Here is a 13345-nt window from a genome sequence, read left to right on the forward strand (position 1 = left end):
TTCTTTATCTTTGATAATGTTTCTTGCTTTGAAGTTTGCTCTGTCTGAAATTAATATAGTGATTTTGACTTAATTTTGTTTACTGTTGTTATTTAGTGGCTAAGTCATGTCTGACTGTTTTGTGACCCCATGGACTGTAGCCATCTAGGCTCCTCTGTCCATGGGATTTCCCAAGCAAGAATACTAGAGTGGGTTGCCATTTCCTTTTCCAGGAGATCTTCCTGACCCAGGGATTGAACCCCCATCTCCTGCATTGGCAGGTGGATTCTTTACCACTGAGCCACAAGGGAAGTCCATATCTAAGCATTCATAAGTATATATCTATATATGTGATATATACATTAAGCATACATAATCAAATACATTGTTGGTATTATTATTTTGAACAAACTGTTGTCTGTTAGATCAATTAAAAATAAGAAAGAGAAAAGTTTTAATTTTACCTTTACTTACTCCTTCTTTGATATTTTTCCTTACTTTATACAGATTGAGTTTCTGACCTATGTTATTTTCCTTCTCTTAAAAGAACACCTCTTAACACTTCTTGCATGGCAGGTCTACTGGCAGCAAATTCTCTCAACTTTTGTTTGGCTAAGAAAGTCTTTATTTCTCCTTCACCTTTGAAGGTTAATTTTGCAGGGTAAAGAATTCTAGGTTGTTGGGTCTTTTTTCTCTCAACACTTTAAATGTTTCGCTTCATCCTCTTGTTTGTGTGGCTTCTGAGGAGTAGTTCTTATCTTTGTACTTCTTATCTTTGTTCTTCTATAGGTAAGATGTTGTGAGGTTTTGTTATAGTTGTGCTGTTTTGTTTGTTTTTTAAACCACTGACTTCTTTTAGGCTTTTTCTTGATCTTTGATTTTCTGTAGTTTGAAAATCATATGCTGAGGTGTAGTGTTATTGTCATTTATCCTGCTTTGCATTCCCTGGGCTTCCTGCATCTGTGGTTGGTGTTTGATGTTGATGTGGGGGAAATTCTGTTTTTATTGTTTCAAATATTTCTTCTGTTCCTTCTTCTTCTCCTTATGATATTCTCATTACGCTGATGTTATACTTTTTGTTTTTAAGTTGTTCCATAGACCTTGGATATTTTTATGTTTTTCTTTTTTTCAGACTGTATTCTCTTTGCTTTCAGTTTTTGAAGATTTTTATTAAAGTATCGTTTAGCTCAGAGATTCTTTCCTCAGCCATGTCCAGTATACTAATAAGCCCATCAAAGGCATTCTTCATTTCTGTTACAGTGTTTCTAATCTCTAAAATTTCTTTGTGGCTCTTTCTTAGGATTCTTATCTCTCTGCTTACATTGCCCATCTGTTTTTACATGCTGCATACTTTATCTATTAGGGCCCTTAGTAGTTTAATCATAGTTGTTTTAAATTCCTGATCTGATAATTCCAACATTCCTCCCATGTCTGCTTCTGAGGCTTACTCTCACTTCAAAGTGTGTTTTTTGCTTTGCAGTATCTTGTAATTTTTTTCTTAACAGCCAGACATGATGTACTGCGTAAAAGGAACTGCTGTAAACAGGCCTTAGTAATGTGGTGGTGAAGTGTTGGGGGACGGAGAGGATTATACATTCCTGTGATTAGATCTGTCTGTTAGTGACACTATGCCTCTGGACTGTGAACTTCACAAGAGTTTCTAGTCTTTTCTTCTCCTATAGTTGGGGCAGTATGTCTATAATGGGCTGTAGTTCGGTATTTCCCTTCTCCCTAGGTCAGTTAGGTTTTGATAATACCTCAACAGGTTAGACTCTGTTTAATTAATTTCCCATGAAGGCAGATATTGTTAAGAATAGAGTGTGATAGTGTATGTCAAAATACTTCCTTTCCTCTCCCCATCCCTATGAGGGGATTTTACTCCAATATTAACTGTAGGAAATTGGTTGAATCCTGGAGGTGAATCTCACAATATTATGGAAACCCCCTTAATTGAGTCCCTCTGGAGTTTTTAGTTTTCAGAGTTGCATACTGAGCCTCTAGCAATTCATCAATTACAGTTCAGATTTTTCTACCCTTACAGTGGTTCCTATGGTCGTTTCTACTGGTGAGTCTCTGTTCAAGTAAGCTGTGACTTTCTGTGTTCACTTGTCTGTCTCTTCCATCTTGGGGTAGTAATTTGCCCTATGTTCTCCCCTCTTACAAATCCAAGAAGAGCTGTTGCCTTTTCAGCCTGTTCAACTTTTCACTAGGTTTTAAGACAGAGTGGCAACTTCCAAAGCTTCTTACATGCCGAATCAGATACTGAAAGTCTCATTTATTGTATTTCCAACTCCAGAATTTGCATTTTGTTCTTTTTTTTTTTAATAACCTCTTTATTATATCTCCAGAGAATACTGACTGAACAACAACAATCTCTTTATTGCTGTTCCTACTTGATAAGACATAGTTATTCTCTTAGTTGGTTAGGGCTGCTATAACAAAATACCACAGACCGGGTAGCTTTAACAAGAAACATTTATTTCTCACAGTTTTGAAGGCTGGGAAGTCCGAGATCAATGTGGTGGCATATTTGGTAAAGTTCTGCTTCCTGGTTCATAGACAGTTGAGTTTTCATTGAACCTTAACAAGGCAAAAGGGGCAAGGGATCTCTCTGGGGTCTCTTTATAAGGACAGTAATCCCATAATAAGGGCTCTACCCTCGTGATCTAATTATCTCCCAAAGGAACTGCCTCCAAATACCATAACATTAGGGATTAGACTTCAGCATGTGAGTTTTGAGGGGAACACAGACATTCAGTCAATCATAGTGATCATACCTTTCTCTCCTTTAAGCATGATTTCCTTTAGTTCTTTGAATATATTTGTAATGGCTACTTTGATGTCTTGGTCTGTTAAATCTTACTGCTCTCATAGACAGGTTCTGTTACCTGATTTTTTCCCTGTGTATGAATCATACATTCCTGTTTTATTTCATGTCTTGTAATTTTTTGTTGAAAACTGGACATTTTATATAAAGTATTATAGCAACTCTGGACACTGATTCTCTTGCCCCTGAGGCTAGTTGTTGTTATTTGTTTACTTGCTTAGTGACTGGCTGGATTATTTTAGTGAAGTTGATTTCCCCTTCAGTGTGAAACCTCTGATATTGCTCCTCGAGGGCAAAGTCTTGGGCATGAGCAATCAGTCTGGGATGACAGTTTTAGCAGGACTCTTTTGAAGCTCTTTCCCTGATCACACCCAGCTGTTAAACCCACTAATTGATGGCTGATTGCTCTATTGCTTTCAACAATGCCCTGGGGCATAAACTGCCCCACAGAAGGAACCCTTTAAATCCAGATTAGTTTAGAGGGATAGTGTTTGAGGTCAATCTTTGAGGGTTCTTCTGACCCTAGAAGGGGTATTCTAGCTGTCACTCTCACTGGTTTTCCCTGTAAACTAGCTGGCCTGTGATTTAGTTTGTGCCTCTAATGAAACTATCAGTCTCCTCCTAATCACTTTCCACTGTTCCTGCATTGTTTTTGATAGAATCCTTAGACTTGAGTTAGTTCCTTTGGAAAGAGTCCAGGGCTCTGTTTTATGGTCTGCCTCTCCCTTTGGGCAGAATTTCTAAGCCATGGCTCCATAGCTGGGGAGAGGAAAAGTCACATGCTTCTTTCTGCTTTAGAAGCTGAGCACTGAGCAGGGTTTGGTAGCCTCTGGTTTTTTCAGTTTTCCTCTTCCTTCATGAAACCTCTGCCTCAAGAACAAGTTGGGACAAGAGTGATCGATGCCCCAGTATTCTCAGTGTACTGCACCTGAAGTAGATCTTCCACCCAAGGAGTGGGGGCTCTGTGGAAAATATAAAGGATAATAAGGACTATTATGCATTATACAGTAAAAAATTGCATGACCTAGAAGAAATGGAAAAAATGGAATGGCAACCTGCTCCAGGATTCTTGCCTGGAGGATCCCAGGGACAGAGGAGCCTGGCAGACTACAGTCCATGGAATCACAAAGAGTGACTTGAGAAAGGCGAATGAAGCTGGAGGTATCATGGTCCCTGATTTCAAACTATACTACAAAGCTATTTAATCAAAACAGTATGGTACCAGCACAAAAGCAGACACACAGATCAATGAAACAGATATGAGAGCCCAGAAATAAACCTACACATGTATGGACAATTAGTTTATGACAAAAGAGAAGGAACATACAGTGAAGAAAGGGAAGTCTGTTCAATAAATGGTGCTGGTAAAATTGAACAGCCGTATGTAAAAGAATGAATCTAGACCATTATCCTACACCACAAACAAATAGGAACTCAAAGTAGATTAAAGACATGCATGTAGGACCTGAAACCATAAAATTCCTGGAAGAAAACATAGTCGGTAACCTCCTTGACATAGGTCTTAGTGATGTTTTTGTAGATTTGACTCCAAAGGCAAAGGAAGCAAGTGTAAAAATAAGCAAAAGAGACTACATCAAACTACAAAGCTTTTGCACAGTGAAGAAAACCATTATCAAAACAAAAAAACAAACTACTGAATGGAGAAGATATTTGCAAATCCAATAAGGTGCTACTATCAATGTATAAAGAACTCATACAGTTCAACAACAACAAAAATAGTCTAATTAAAAATGGGCAGATATATGAATAGGCATTCTTCTATAGAAGATATATAGATGACCAACATGAAAAGATGAAAAGGCACATGAAAAGATGTTCAACATCACTAATTATTAGGGAAATGCACATCAAAACCACAGTAAGATATCATCCCACCCACACCTATTAGAGTGGTTATTATAAAAAAGATAAGAAATAACAAATATTGGAGAGGATATGGAGAAAGGGGATCCTTATACACTGTTGGGAGAGATTGTAAATTGGTGCAGCCATTGTATGCAGATTTCTAAAAAAAATTAAGAATACAGCTACCATGAAAAGTGACAGTGAAAGTGTTAGTTACTTAGTTGTGTATGACTCTTTGCGACCCCATGGAGTGTAGCTCTCCATGCTCCTCTGTCCATGGAATTCTACAGGCAAGAATACTAGAGAGGGTCACCATTCCCTTCTCCAGGCATCTTCCCCACCAAGGGATTGAACCTGGGCCTCCTGCATTGCAGGCAGATTCTTTACCATCTGAGCCACCAGGGAAGCCATAGAACTACCATAGTGGATAGTGAAAGTTGTTCAGTCATATTCAACTCTTTGTGACCCCATGGACTATATAGTCCATGGGATTCTCCAGGCCAGAATACTAGAGTGGGTAGCCTTTCCCTTCTCCAGGGGATCTTTTTAACCCAGGGATCAAACCCAGGTCTCCCACATTGCAGGTGAATTCTTTACCAGCTGAGCCATAAGGGAACTACCATATGACCCAACTATTTTACTTCTGGGTATTTATCTCAAGAATATGAAAATGCTAATTTTAAAAATAGAGGTACCCCTATATTTATTGCAGCATTATGTACAATAGCCAAAAGATAGAAACAACATAAGTGTCCATTGACAGAGGGATGGATAAAGAAGATGAGGTGTATATATACAACAGAATACTACTCAGCCAAAAAGAATGTTGTCATTTGTGATAACATAGATGGGCCTTGAGGGTGTTATGCTAAGTGAAATAAGTCAGAAGGAAAAAGACCAATACTGTATGATTTCAATTATATGTGGAATCTAAACAAAACAAAACAAAAGCAAACTCATAGATACAGAGAGCAGCTTGATTACCAGAGAGGAAAGGGGGTGGGGGTGGGTGAAAGGGATGAAGGGAGTCAATTATATGGGGATGGATAGTAACTAGACTTTTGGGAGTGATCACATTATAGTGTGTATGGCTGTCAAATTATAATGTTGTATACCTGTGACTTATATATAAACAAAAAATAAAATTGTTTTTGTTTGCAGATAATAAAATCTCATATGTAGAAAATCCTAAAGACTTCACAAAAAAAACTGCTAGAGCTAATCAGTAGATTCAGAAAAGTTGCAGGATATAAAACCAGTTGCATTTCTATATGCTAACAATGAAATATGAAAAAAAACCCGATCTCATTAATAATGGCATTAAAAACAATACAATAGTTAGGGAAAATTTTAACCAAGGAGGTAAAAGATATGTACATTGAAAATTATAAGACTTTGATGAAAGAAGTTGAGAAGACACAAAAAAGGAGAAGATAACCTGTCTTCATGGATTAGAAGAATTAATATTATTAAAATGTCCATACTTTCCAAAGCCATTTATATACTCAGTGCATCTCTCTCTCAAAATTCCAGTGGCATTTAAAAATTTTTCTAAAAAAATTTTTTTTTCTTTCTTTCTTTTTGACTATGTTGGGTCTTCATTGCTGCACATTGTGGGCTTCCTCTAGTTGTGGTGAGCAGGAGCTACACTCTAGTTGTGGTACATGGGCTTCTCTCTGCGGTGGGCTCTCTTGTTGTGGAGCATGGGCCCTAGGTGAGTGGGCTTCAGTAGTTGTGGTGCATGGGCCCAGCTGCCCTGCAGCATGTGGAGTCCTCCCCGACCAGGGATCAAACCCATGTCCCCTGCATTGACAGGCAGATTCTTAACCACTAGACCACCAGGAAAGTCCTCCAATGATATTTTCCACAGAAATAGGAAAACAATCCTAAAATTCATGTGGAAGTACAAAAGACTGTAAATAGTCAAAGAACTTTTGTGAAAGAAGAACAAAGCTGGAGGCATTGTACTTCCTGATTTCAAAGTATATTACAAAGCTATAGTTATAGAAACAGTATACTACTGGCATCAAAATAGACACGTAGACAAATGGGACAAAACTGAGAACCCAGAAACAAAACCATGCACATACTGTCAACAATATTTGACAAGGGAGCCAAGAATACTCTGGGGAAAGGATAGCATTTTCAATAAAGGGTATTGGGAAAACTGGATATTCACATGTAAAATAATGAAATGGATCCGTATGTTACATCACTCACAAAAATTAACTCAAAATTGATTAAAGACTTAGATATAAGACCTGAACCCATAAAACTCCCAGAAAAAATATCAGGGAAAAATTCCTTAATGATTTTTGGCAGTGATTTTTTAATATGACACCAAAAGCACAAGCAATGAAAACAAAAATAAATGAGTGGGACTACAGCAACCTAAAAAGCTTCTGCACAGTGAGAGAAGAAATAAACAAAATGAAAAGACAACCTATGGAATGGGAGAAAATATTTGCAGACCTTGTATCTGATGATAGGCTAAAATCCAAAATAGATAAGACACTCATAAAACTCAATAGCAAAAAAAACCCCCCAAAACCAAAAACAACAGTTAAAAATGGTTAAAGGGCCTGAAAAGACATTTTCCCAAAGAATATATACAAGTGGCCAACAAGTCATGAAAAGGTGCTCAATATCACCAATCACCATGGAGATGCAGATCAAAATCACAGTGAGCTATCACGTCATACTTGTTAGAATGGTGCTAGAATGGTTATCATCAAAAAGATAAGAGATAACAAGTGTTGGCAAGGATGCAGAAAAAAACATTTGCTGATGTTGGTGGGAATGTAAATTGGTACAGCCATTTGGAAAACAGTATAGAGGTTCCTTAAAAACTTGAAAATAGAATTACCATATGATTTAGCAATCCCATTTCTGGGTATATATCCAAAGGAAATAAAATCAGGATCTGAAATAGATATCTGCACTCCTATGTTCAGTGTGGCATTATTCACAACAGGCAATACAAGGAAATAAGCTAAAGGCCCATTAGTTGATGAATGGATGAAGAAAATGTGATATATACATATACACGCAGGAATATTATTCAGCCATAAAATGGCAGGGAATCCATTTGTGAAAACCTGGATGGACCTTAAGGGCATTATGTTAAATGAAATAAGTCAGATAAAGATAAATGCTGAATGATCTCACTTATAATATGGACTCTAACAAGGCTGAACTCATAGAAACAGAATATTATGGCAGTTGCCAGCAGCTGTTGTGGGGGTGGTGGTGTTGGGAGAAATGGGATATGTTGGTCAAAGGGTATAAACTTATAATTATAAGATGAACAGGTTCTGGAGATCTAATGTATAGTATGGTGAGTATATTTAACAATAGTTTATTATATACTTGAAAGTTGCTGAGAGAGTTAATCTTAAACGTTCTCACCACACACATAGAAAAGGTAATTATATTAGGTAATGGAGGTGTTAACTAACCTTATTGTGGTAATCATTTCACAATATACACGTGTATCAGATGATCACATTGTATACCTTAAATTTACACAATGTTAAATGTCAAGTACATCTCAATAAAGCTGGAGAAAAATAAAGCTGTGTAATCTTAAAATAAAAACACATCAGGAGGAGTATGTTTTCGTGTCTCAAAGATGTTCTTAAAGGACTTAAAGTCAGAACAGATCTTAAGTATATCAAGAAGTCTCTCAAAATTGAAAGTCATCAGGAAGAGTTTGTTGTTTTTGTGATAGAGTTTCTTGTTGACATAGTTCACATCCAGTAAAATTCACCACTTTAAAGTATATAATTTAGTGACTTTTAGTGTGTATACAAGGTCTTGCAACCATCACCACTATCTAATTGCAGAATATTTTCATTGCTCTAAGAATAAACCCCATGCCCTTTAGCAGTCATTCACCATTCCTCCCTACCCAAAGCTAGTGACATGACTAATCTACTTTCTGTCTCTATGAATTTGCCTATTTTGACATTTCATATAAATGGAATCATATAATATGTGACCTTTTCTTCCCTGGTTTCTTTCCCTTAGTGTAATGTTTTCTAGATCCATCTATGCTGTAGTATATATGAGTTACTTCATTTCTTTTTATGGCTGAATAATATTCCATTGTATGGCTATATCACATTTTATCTATTCATCAGTTGATAGACATTTGGGTTGTTTCTATTTTTATGTTAATAATAGAAATTAATAATAGCCCAAAAATAGAAACAATATAATATATGCTACTATGAATATTTGAATACAAGTTTTGTGTGAACATCAGTTTTTATTTCTCAGAGAGTATATACCTAGAAGTGAAATTGCTGAGCCATATGGTAAAGTGTGTGTGTATGTGTATGTGAGTACACTCAGTCGTGTCTGACTCTTTGTGAACCCATGGACTGTAGCCCACCAGGCTCCACTGTCCATGGAATTTTCCAGACAAGAATACTGGAGTGGGCTGCCATTTCCTTCTCCAGGGGATCTTACCGATCCAGGGATTGAACTCATGTCTCTTACCCTGCATTGGCAGGCACGTTCCTTACCAGCTGGACTATTGGGGAAGCCATATAGTAAGGAAGACTTTCAATTATCTCAGGAAGGGTCATAGATAAAACAAGAAGGGTCTCAGTCATATAGGAAAGATTTAAATAGATCAGGAAGTGTCACAAATGTATCATAAATGCTCTGAAAGAGAGAAGAGGTGTCTCAAATACAACAGAAATCATCTCAACATAGTCAGGAAGATTTCATAATGTGTTAGTAAGGGCTCCAAACTGAAATGAACATCTTAAATACATCACAAAAGGTCTCAAATTCAAAGGAAAGGTGTCATGTAATCAAGAAAAGTATCAAATCTCCAAGAAGGATCTCAAAAAGTAAAACTCTTAAAATTTTATGAGAAAGGGTCAAATAGTTAGGAAAGATGGCAACACATTAGGGAGGATCTCAGACATACCAGGAGTCATGTTACCCGCAGGAAGAGACTGAAATAGTCAAGAGGAATATCTAATAGGGTAGTCAACTCAACAGTGGACACAGTGGCTGACTTTATTTTTGTGGGCTCCAAAATCACTGCAGATGGTGATTGCAGCCATGAAATTAAAAGACACTTACTCCTTGGAAGGAAAGTTATGACCAACCTAGACAGCGTATTAAAAAGCAGAGACATTGCTTTGCCAACAAAGGTCTGTCTAGTCAAGGCTATGGTTTTTCCAGTGGTCATGTATGGATGTGAGAGTTGGACTGTGAAGAAAGCTGAGTGCCGAAGAATTGATGCTTTTGAACTGTGGTGTTGGAGAAGACTCCTGAGAGTCCCTTGGACTGCAAGGAGATCCAACCAGTCCATCCTAAAGGAGATCAGTCCTGGGTGTTCATTGGTAGGACTGATGTTGAAGCTGAAACTCCAATACTTTGGCTACCTGATGCGAAGAGCTGACTCATTTGAAAAGACCCTGATGCTGGGAAAGATTGAGGGCAGGAGGATAAAGGGACGACAGAGGATGAGATGGTTGGATGGCATCACCGACTCAATGGACATGGATTTGGGTGGACTCTGGGAGTTGGTGATGGACAGAGAGGCCTGGCGTACTGCGGTTCATGGGGTTGCAAAGAGTCAGACACGACTGAGCAACTGAATTGAACTGAACTGAGTCAACTCAAACAAACCAGGAAGGATCTGACACTGGTAAGGAAGTATCTCAAATTTGTCAGGCAGAATGTAAAATATGTCTCTAATGGTCCTAAAGTGAAAGTAAAAGTGTTAGTTGCTTAGTTGCATCCAACTCTTTGTGACTCCATGGACTGTAGCCCGCCAGCCTCCTCTGTCCATGGGATTTTCCAGGCAAGAATACTAGAGTGGACTGCCCTTCCCTTCTCCAGGGGATTTTCCTGACCCAGGAATTGAGCCAAGGTCTCCCGCATAGCACGCAGATTCTTACTGTCTGAGCCACCAGAGAAGCCCATTCTAATGGTCCTAAACAGTCCAGCAATTTAGAAAAAGTGTCATCTATTAGGAAGGGTCTCAAACTGTCAGGAAGTGTTTCAAACACGTTTTACCCTTTCAAACGTGTTTTGAAATGTGTTTCAAAAGTATTTCACCCTTTCAAACACAAAGGGTCACAATTAGAGAAAGTGTCTCAACCATCACCAAACCAGGAACACTTTCAAAGTAGTTAGAAAGTGTTTCAAATAGGTAAATGCCTCAGACTGAGAGCAACAGTCTCCAATAGTTGAGAAAGGTCATGATATGTCTCAAACTTGTCAGGAAGAGTGTCAAATAAAGAAATAAATACAGGTCTCAAACATGTCATGAAGGGTCTTGGGCAAATCAGAGAAAGTCAGTCAGGAAGAGCCTCAACTTTGTAAGTGTTTCAAACATAGCAGGTACATCTCAAGTGGACAGGAAGAGACTCATCATGTCAAGATGTGCTTCAAACATGACAAGAAGTGTCACAAAGAGAGAAGAAGGATCTGAAATATACCACATATCCTCTCAAACCAGACTGGAAGCTTCTCAAAGTAATAAGGAAGAGTTATGATTAAGTCAGTAAGAGTCTCGAAAGAAAATGGAGTATCTCTGATACAACCCAGAGAATCAACATCTCAGGAAGGGAGGGACTCAAATGAATTAGGAAGGCTTTCAAATACATCAGGAAGAGTAGCACACAGGTCAAGGAGTTTCTCCAACCTATTAGGAATGTCGCAAGTAGAGAGGAAGGGTCTCACATGCATCAGGAATATTCTCAAACAAGTCCAACAAATACATAAAGGTCTCAGACAGATATAACGACATCTAAATACCTCCAGAAGAGTCTCAAACTTGTCAAGAAAGGTTTCAAGTAAGTGAAGGAGGAAAGATTTCAAGCAAGTAGAAATAAATGTTCCTAGTATATCAGGAAGAGTCTCAAAGAAGTCATGGATGCTCTAAAACATGTCAGGAAGGGATTTAAATATGTCAGGAAGGTTCTCAGATATGTGATGAAAAATCTCACACATGACTGGAAGCGTCTCAAACTTCTCCAGAACAGTCTAGAACAGAGACGGAAAGTCTCAAATACATAAGGAAGCATCTCAAATAAGTGAGGAATGTTCTCAAGGTAGTAAGGATGGACCATAAATAAATCACCCAAGTTTACTGAACTGAAGGAAGTGGCTCAAGTTCATCTGTGAGTCTTAACCATGTCAGGAAGATTCTCAAATAAGTTGGGAAGAGTCTCAAGCAAGTTAGAAAAGATTTCACAGATGTCAGGAAGAGTTTCAAAGATGTTATGAAGACTCTCAAATACGTCAGGAAGAATCACAAATAGGAAAGGAACGTTCTCAAATCTGTCAGGAATGATTACAGAGAGACAGGAAGAATCTCAGATATGTCACGAATGGTCTCAAACAGTTAGGAAGTGTCTCAAAGACAGCAAGAAGATTTTCAAAACTATCAGAAAGAATAGCAAGTGTGTAGGGAACAGTCTCCAGAACATGAGGAAGTATCTCACACAAGTCAGGAAGTTGCAGACATATCACGAAGCATCTCCAACAAGCCAGGACATGTCTCAGGAACAGTCCCAAATACTTCACATACCTGTCCAGAAGGGAGGGTCTCAAATACATCAAGAAGGGTCATGCATGTCACAGAGTGTTTCAAATACATGGGAGGGGGAGGGGCTCATTATCATCAGGAAGAGTCTCAGACATGACAAGATGTGTCTCGAAAATGACAGGAAGTGTCAAGAGAGAGGAAGGATCTGAAATGCATCATGAATCCTCTCAATCAGACTGGAAGGATCTCAAAGTAGTTGTGAAGAACATTTGTCAGTGAGGTTCAGTAAGTGTCTTGAATACTTCTGGAACGGTCTTAAACATTTCACTAAGTGATTTTGAGTTGGGAAGCAAGTCAGAAACGTCTCGAAGATATAGATAAGGGTCTCAAACAGAAAGGAAGTGTCTCAATACAACTGAGAGGGTAAAGAGCCTCAGGTATATTGGGAAGAACCTAATACACCAGGTAGAGTAGCAATCATATCAGTAAGTGTTGCAAACAGAGGAAAAGAGTCTCAGGAATCATCTGAAGTCTGGAAGGTTCTTAAAGTAGTCAAGAAGAACTTGTAAAATAAGTCAGTAAGCATCTCAAACTGAGAGAAAGAGACCCAAACACCTCCAGAAGGGTCTCAAACGTGTCAGGTAAAGTTTCAAATAAGTTAAGAAGGGTCTTAGGCAAGTTTGACAAGGTGTTTAATATGTCATGGAGAATCTTGAACAAGTCTTGAAGGCTCTTAAGTATGTCAGGAAATCTTAAATACACGAGGTAGGTTCTCAAATATAGCAAGAACTGTCTCCGGGAAGACTCTCAAACTTGTCAGGAAGAAGCCAGAACAGAGAAGAAAGTGTCTCACATACATCAGGAATCCTCTCAAATAATTCAGAAAAGTTCTCAAAATAGTAAGAACAAGCTGGAAATAAGTCAGTAAGGTGTTTCAAAGAGCAGGAAGTGTCTCAAATACATCTCAGATGTTTTGAACTTGTCAGGAAAGATCTCAGCCAAGTTGAGGAAGGATTCAAGAACATCAGAAAAGGTCTCATACATCTGGAAGAGTCTCAAAAAATTCATGAGGTCTTCTCAAACATGTCAGAAAGAGTCTTAAATGGGTAGGAAGCTGCTCAAATCCATCAGGAATGCTGTAAAAGAGACAGAAG

Source organism: Capricornis sumatraensis, chromosome X, assembly GCF_032405125.1.
Source record: "Capricornis sumatraensis isolate serow.1 chromosome X, serow.2, whole genome shotgun sequence".
Lineage (NCBI taxonomy): Eukaryota > Metazoa > Chordata > Mammalia > Artiodactyla > Bovidae > Capricornis > Capricornis sumatraensis.